Here is a 7,348-nt window from a genome sequence, read left to right as displayed (position 1 = left end):
AAGACTTTTCATGAATAGTACTTTCAAGACAAGCATCGATAAGTCTTGCATAAGAGTTAACTCATAAAGCAGTAAATTCAAAGTAAAGGCATTGAAGCAACACAAAGGAAGATTAAGTTTCAGCGGTTGCTTTCAACTTGTAACATGTATATCTCATGGATATTGCCAACATAAAGTAATATAATAAGCGCAATAAGCAAGTATGTAGGAATCAATGCACAGTTAACACAAGTGTTTGCTTCTAAGATGGAAGAAGTAGGTAAACTGACTCAACATAAAAGTAGAAGAATGGCCCTTCGCAGAGGGAAGCATTGATTGCTATATTTGTGCTAGAGCTTTTATTTTGAAAACAAGAAACAATTTTGTCAACGGTAGTAATAAAGCATATGCATTATGTAAATTATATCCTACAAGTTGCAAGCCTTATGCATAGATTACCAATAGTGCCCGCACCTTGTCCTAATTAGCTTGGATTTACATGGATTATCATCGCAATACATATGTTTTAACCAAGTATAACAAAGGGGTACCTCTATGCCGCCTGTACAAAGGTCTAAGGAGAAAGCTCGCATTGGATTTCTCGCTTTTGATTATTCTCAACTTAGACATCCATACCGGGACAACATAGACAACGAGATAATGGACTCCTCTTTAATGCATAAGCATTCAACAACAAATAATATTCTCATAAGAGATTGAGGATGGTTGTCCAAAGCTGAAACTTCCACCATGGATCATGGCTTTAGTTAGCGGCCCAATGTTCTTCTCTAACAATATGCATACTCAAACCATTCAACTCATGATAAATCACCCTTACTTCAGACAAGACGAACATGCATAGCAACTCACATGATATTCAACAAAGATAGTTGATGGCGTCCCCAGGAACATGGTTATCGCACAACAAGCAACTTAATAAGAAATAAGATACATAAGTACATATTCAATAACACAATAGTTTTTAGGCTATTTGTCCCATGAGCTATATATTGCAAAGACAAAGGATAGAAATTTTAAAGGTAGCACTCAAGAAATTTACTTTGGAATGGCGGAGAAATACCATGTAGTAGGTAGGTATGGTGGACACAAGTGGCATAGTTTTTTGGCTCAAGGATTTGGATGCACGAGAAGTATTCCCTCTCAATACAAGGCTTAGGCTAGCAAGGTTATTTGAAACAAACACAAGTATGAACCGGTACAGAAAAACTCACATAAAAACATATTGCAAGCATTATAAGACTCTACACTGTCTTCTTTGTTGTTCAAACCCTTACTAGAAAATATCTAGACCTTAGAGAGACCAATCATGCAAACCAAATTTTAGCAAGCTCTATGTATTTCTTCACTAATAGGTGCAAAGTATATGATGCAAGAGCTTAAACATGATCCTTATGAGCACAACAATTGCCAAGTATCACTTTATTCAAGACATTCTACCAATTACCACATGTAGCATTTCCCGTTTCCAACCATATAACAATTAACGAAGCAGTTTCAACCTTCGCCATGAACATTATGAGTAAAGCTAAGGACATATTTGTCCATATGCAACAGCGGAGCGTGTCTCTCTCCCACACAATGAATGATAGGATCCAACTTTATTCAAACAAAACAAAACAAAAACATACAGACGCTCCAAGTAAAGCACATAAGATGTGATGGAATAAAAATATAGTTTCACTAGAGGAACCTGATAATGTTGTCGATGAAGAAGGGGATGACTTGGGCATCCCCAAGCTTAGATGCTTGAGTCTTCTTGAAATATGCAGGGATGAACCACCGGGGCATCCCCAAGCTTAGAGCTTTCACTCTCCTTGATCATATTGTATCATCCTCCTCTCTTGATGCTTGAAAACTTCCTCCACACCAAACTCAAAACAACTCATTAGAGGGTTAGTGCATAATCAAAATTCACATGTTCAGAGGTGACATAATCATTCTTAACACTTCTGGACATTGCACAAAGCTACTGAAAGTTAATGTAATAAAGAAATCCATCAAACATAGCAAAACAGGCAATGCGAAATAAAAGGCAGAATCTGTCAAAACAGAACAGTCCGTAAAGACGAATTTTTTAGGTGCACCATACTTGCTCAAATAAAAATGCTCAAATTGAATGAAAGTTGCGTACATATCTGAGGATTACTCACGTAAATTGGCAGATTTTTCTGAGTTACCTACAGAGACTACTGCTCAAATTCGTGACAGCAAGAAATCTGTTTCTGCGCAGTAATCCAAATCTAGTATGAACCTTACTATCAAAGGCTTTACTTGGCAATGCAACAAAATTAAGATAAGGAGAGGTTGCTACAGTAGTAACAACTTCCAAGACTCAAATATAAAACAAAAGTGCAGAAGTAAAATCATGGGTTGTCTCCCATAAGCGCTTTTCTTTAACGCCTTTCAGCTAGGCGCAGAAAGTGTGTATCAAGTGTTATCAAGAGATGAAGCATTAAATGCTCCATTATCTATAGTGGCATTAAGAGCTTTGTCAATTTTAGGCCTATAATGGTTTTTTGGTTTGGGCACCTTAGAGACATACATGAACTTTTGCTCCTTACCCACATAAGCTTTCTCCTTAAATTTAATGGAAGAAAAAGTTGAACCCAAGGTTCCCATAGCTTCTTCAAGTTCACTAATCCTTTGGGTTTGATTATCATGAATAGCACAAGCTTCTAAGATGGCAATTTTCTCATTAATTCCACCTAGAGATTTGTCAAGTTTATCGTTGCTATTAAGTAATTCTCTCAATTTAGTCTCAATACTTGGAAGATTTTGCTCTATGGTCTCCAACTTTTTCATGACATCTTCAAGAGAGATTTCAATTTTAACTTCATTAACAGGTGGTATTCCAAATAAACTCTCGATAATGCAACTAGCTTCTAAGGCAGGAGTGCCTAGGAAATTACCTCCCGCGAGACAATCAAGAACATACCTATTCCAGCTAGAGATACCAACATAAAAATTCCTGAGTAGGATAGTGGTGGAGTGTTTCTTAGTGCACCTATTATGAGCATCACTAATTCTATACCAAGCATCTTTTAAACATTCTCCCCCTTGTTGCTTAAACGAACGAACTTCAACTTCAGGATTACTCATTTTAGCAATAGTAAATAAAGCAAACTAAATAAAGTAAATGCAAGTAACTAATTTTTTTTTGTCTTTAATATGGAGAACGCAAACAAGATAGTAAATAAAATAAAGCTAGTAACTAATTTTTTTGTATTTTGATATAATGCAGCAAACAAAGTAGTAAATAAAATAAAGCAAGGCAAAAACAAAGTAAAGAGATTGGAAGTGGAGACTCCCCTTGCAACGTGTCTTGATCTCCCCGGCAACGGCGCCAGAAAAAGCTGCTGCTTGTGACAGTAAAGCACATGTCCGTTGGGAACCCCAAGAGGAAGGTGTGATGCGTACAGCGGCAAATTTTCCCTCAGTAAGAAACCAAGGTTATCGAACCAGTAGGAGCCAAGAAGCACGTTGAAGGTTGATGGCGGCGGAGTGTAGTGCAGCGCAACACCAGGGATTCCGGCGCCAACGTGGAACCTGCACAACACAACCAAATTACCTTGCCCCAACTTAACAGTGAGGTTGTCAATCTCACCGGCTTGCTGTAACAAAGGATTAGATGTATAGTGTGGATGATGATGTTTGCAGAAAACAGTAGAACAAGTATTGCAGTAGATTGTATTCGATGTAAAGAATGGACCGGGGTCCACAGTTCACTAGTGGTGTCTCTTGTTAAGCTTCATGCACTAGCCACTTGAACCAAAAGTCCGAACTGGTGGAAAGGGCTAGACAATCCACATATACACTTCACAACACCCCCACTCGCGTGTGACGGGAGAAGAGAAAGTCAACACGTGAAAGAAGAAGAGCACACTGAAACAACGGTGACTAAAGAGGGGGGCAACAACAATTTTTAGGCTAAATTGCGAAAACCATGTGAAAGCCAGGATTTGAACTCGAGACCTGGGGCTCTGATACCATGTTAAGCTTCATGCACTAGCCACTTGAACCAAAAGTCCGAACTGATGGAAAGGGCTAGACAATCTACATATACACTTCACAACATCTCTCCCATAAGATAAATAGCATGTTGGGTGAACAAATTACAGTTGGGAAATTGACAGATAAAGAGGGCATGACCATGCACATACATGTTATGATGAGTAGTGTGAGATTCAATTGGGCATTACGACAAAGTACATAGACCGCTATCCAGCATGCATCTATGCCTAAAAAGTCCATCTTCAGGTTATCATCCGAACCCCCTCCAGTATTAAGTTGCAAACAACAGACAATTGCATTAAGTATGGTGCATAATGTAATCAACAAATACATCCTTAGACATAGCATTGATGTTTTATCCCTAGTGGCAACAACATATCCACAACCTTAGAACTTTCTGTCACTGTCCCAGATTTAATGGAGGCATAAACCCACTATCGAGCATAAATACTCCCTCTTGGAGTTACAAGTAACGACTTGGCCAGAGCCTCTACTAATAACGGAGAGCATGCAAGATCATAAACAACACATAGATGATAGATTGATAATCAACATAACATAGCATTCAATATTCATCGGATCCCAACAAACACAACATGTATCATTACAAATAGATGATCTTGATCATGTTAGGCAGCTCACAAGATCGAACAATGATAGCACAATTAGGATAAGACGGCCATCTAGCTACTTCTATGGACCCATAGTCCAGGGGTGAACTACTCACACATCACTCCGGAGGCGACCATGGCGGTGAAGAGTCCTCCGGGAGATCAGTCCCCTCTCCGGCAGGGTGCCGGAGGCGATCTCCTGAATCCCCCGAGATGGGATTGGCGGCGGCAGCGTCTCTGGAAGGTTTTCCGTATCGTGGCTCTCGGTACTGGGGTATTCGCGACGAATACTTTAAGTAAGCGGAAGGGTAGGTCAGGGGGCGCCACGAGGGCCCCACACGCTAGGGCCGCGCGGCCCAAGCCTTGGCCGCGCCGCCCTGTTGTGTGGGCGCCTCGTCGCCCCACTTCATTTCCCTTTCGGTGTTCTGGAAGCTTCATGGAAAAATAAGCCCCTGGGTGTTGATTTCGTCCAATTCCGAGAATATTTCCTTACTATGATTTCTGAAACCAAAAACAGCAGAAAACAGCAACTGGCTCTTCGGCATCTTGTTAATAGGTTAGTGCCGGAAAATGCATAAATATGACATAAAGTGTATATAAAACATGTGTGTGTCATCATAAAACAAGCATGGAACATAAGAAATTATCGATACGTTGGAGACGTATCAACCACCGCCATCTTCATCGCCATTGCTGTCTCCCATGATGAGGAGGGAGTAGTTCTCCCCCGAGGCTGAGGGCTCTACCGGTAGCTATGTGGTTCATCTCTCTCTCCCATGGTGTGATCTTTATGTGATCATGAGCTTTGTATCACTATTAATCTATGTGTTACTCTAGTGATGTTATTAAAGTAGTCTATTCCTCCTCCATGATGTAATGTTGACAGTGTGTGCATCATGTAGTACTTGGCGTAGGTTATGATTGTAATCTCTTGTAGATTATGAAGTTAACTATTACGATGATAGTATTGATGCGAAAGCTATTGTTGACAGTGTGTATGCTATGTTAGTACTCGGTCTAAATTGCAGCGGTCTATTATGCACTCTAGAGGTTACTTTAATATGAACTACGGATGTTGTGGAGCTTGTTTACTCCGGCTTGAGGTGTGCTTTTGTAGCCCTACACAATGAATGGTGTTTTTTATCCAGCAAGAGAGTGTAGAAAGTAGTATTTATTTATTCAGTTATGTGATCAATGTTGAGAGTGTTCACTAGTGAAAGTATGATCCCTAGGCCTTGTTTCTAAGCATTGAAACACCGTTTCCAACAAGTTCTGTTACATGTTTGCTTGCTGCCATCTTTATTTCAGATTGCAATTACTACTTACAATCATCCATATTACTTGTATTTCACTATCTCTTCGCCGAACTAGTGCACCTATACATCTGACAAGTGTATTAGGTGTGTTGGGGACACAAGAGACTTCTTGTATCGTAATTGCAGGGTTTCTTGAGATGGATATCTTTGACCTCTACCTCCCTGAGTTCGATAAACCTTGGGTGATTCACTTAAGGGAAACTTGCTGCTGTTCTACAAACCTCTTCTCTTGGAGGCCCAACACTGTCTACAGGGATAGAAGCGTGCGTAGACATCAAGCTATTTTACAGGCGCCGTTGCCTGGAGAGGTAAGGTAAAAGGTATTCACATCCTCCGACTACTAAGCTATTTCCTAGCACTGTTGCCGGTGTGTGAGTGCTCGAAGCTATTTCCTTTAGATTCTGCAATTATATCTTTTTGTTTCTTGTTTTTATTTCACTAGTTAGCCTTAATGGAAAATAACATTGAGCTTTTTAATCTATTTCCCGAGTTAAGACATGAATTGTTTGATGCGAAAATTAAAAAACCTATGGAACCTTATTTGCATGCTAGTAGCAATGTTATTAGTATGAACGCAATTACTGCTAATGTTATGGAAAAGTCTAAGCTTGGGGAAGCTAGTTTTTATGATATTTTTAGCTTCCCATCTTTAGGGGAGAAAATTTGCTTTGATAATACTTTATCTCCCATATGCGATAACTCTAATGATGCTTATGATATTTTAAATCCACCTGCTGAAAGTATTCCATATAAAATACCTATGAAAATTATTGAACATGTTATGGATAACCGCTATGAAGGGGATGGAACTGTCCATCCCGGAGATCATTCATTGTTTTTGCATGAATTATGCGGGTTATTCAAGTGTGCGAGTATCTCTATGGATGAAGTGAGGAAGAAACTATTCTCTATGTCACCTGTCTGGTAAAGCGGCGCATTGGTATAAATTCGTTGAAGAATAGGCATTCTCTTGATTGGGAGGATATTATGCCTCTATTTTATTCTAAATTCTATCCTCCAAGTGAAATTCACAAAGACCGAAACCGCATATATAATTTCTGGTCTCATGATGGAGAGAGTATTGCCCAATAATGGGGGAGATTGAAGTCTTTAATGCTCAAATGCCCCATTCATAAGCTTCCTGGTAACATCATCATTGATAATTTCTATGCAAGACTTTCTTTTCAAGACAAAACCTTGCTGGATACTACTTGTTCTGGATCATTCACGCGCAATAAAGAAGAGTTTAAATGGGACCTTCTTGATCGGATTCAGGAGAACGGCGAAGATTGGGAGAACGACAAAGGTAAAGAATCAGGTATAAACTATGAATATGAATGCATTAAGTCTTTCATTCAAACTGTTGATTTTCAAGAGCTTAGTGCTAAATATGGTCTTGATCCTCAAATT

This window comes from Lolium rigidum, chromosome 1, assembly GCF_022539505.1.
Source record: "Lolium rigidum isolate FL_2022 chromosome 1, APGP_CSIRO_Lrig_0.1, whole genome shotgun sequence".
Lineage (NCBI taxonomy): Eukaryota > Viridiplantae > Streptophyta > Magnoliopsida > Poales > Poaceae > Lolium > Lolium rigidum.
Note: the sequence above shows the minus strand (reverse complement) of the source record.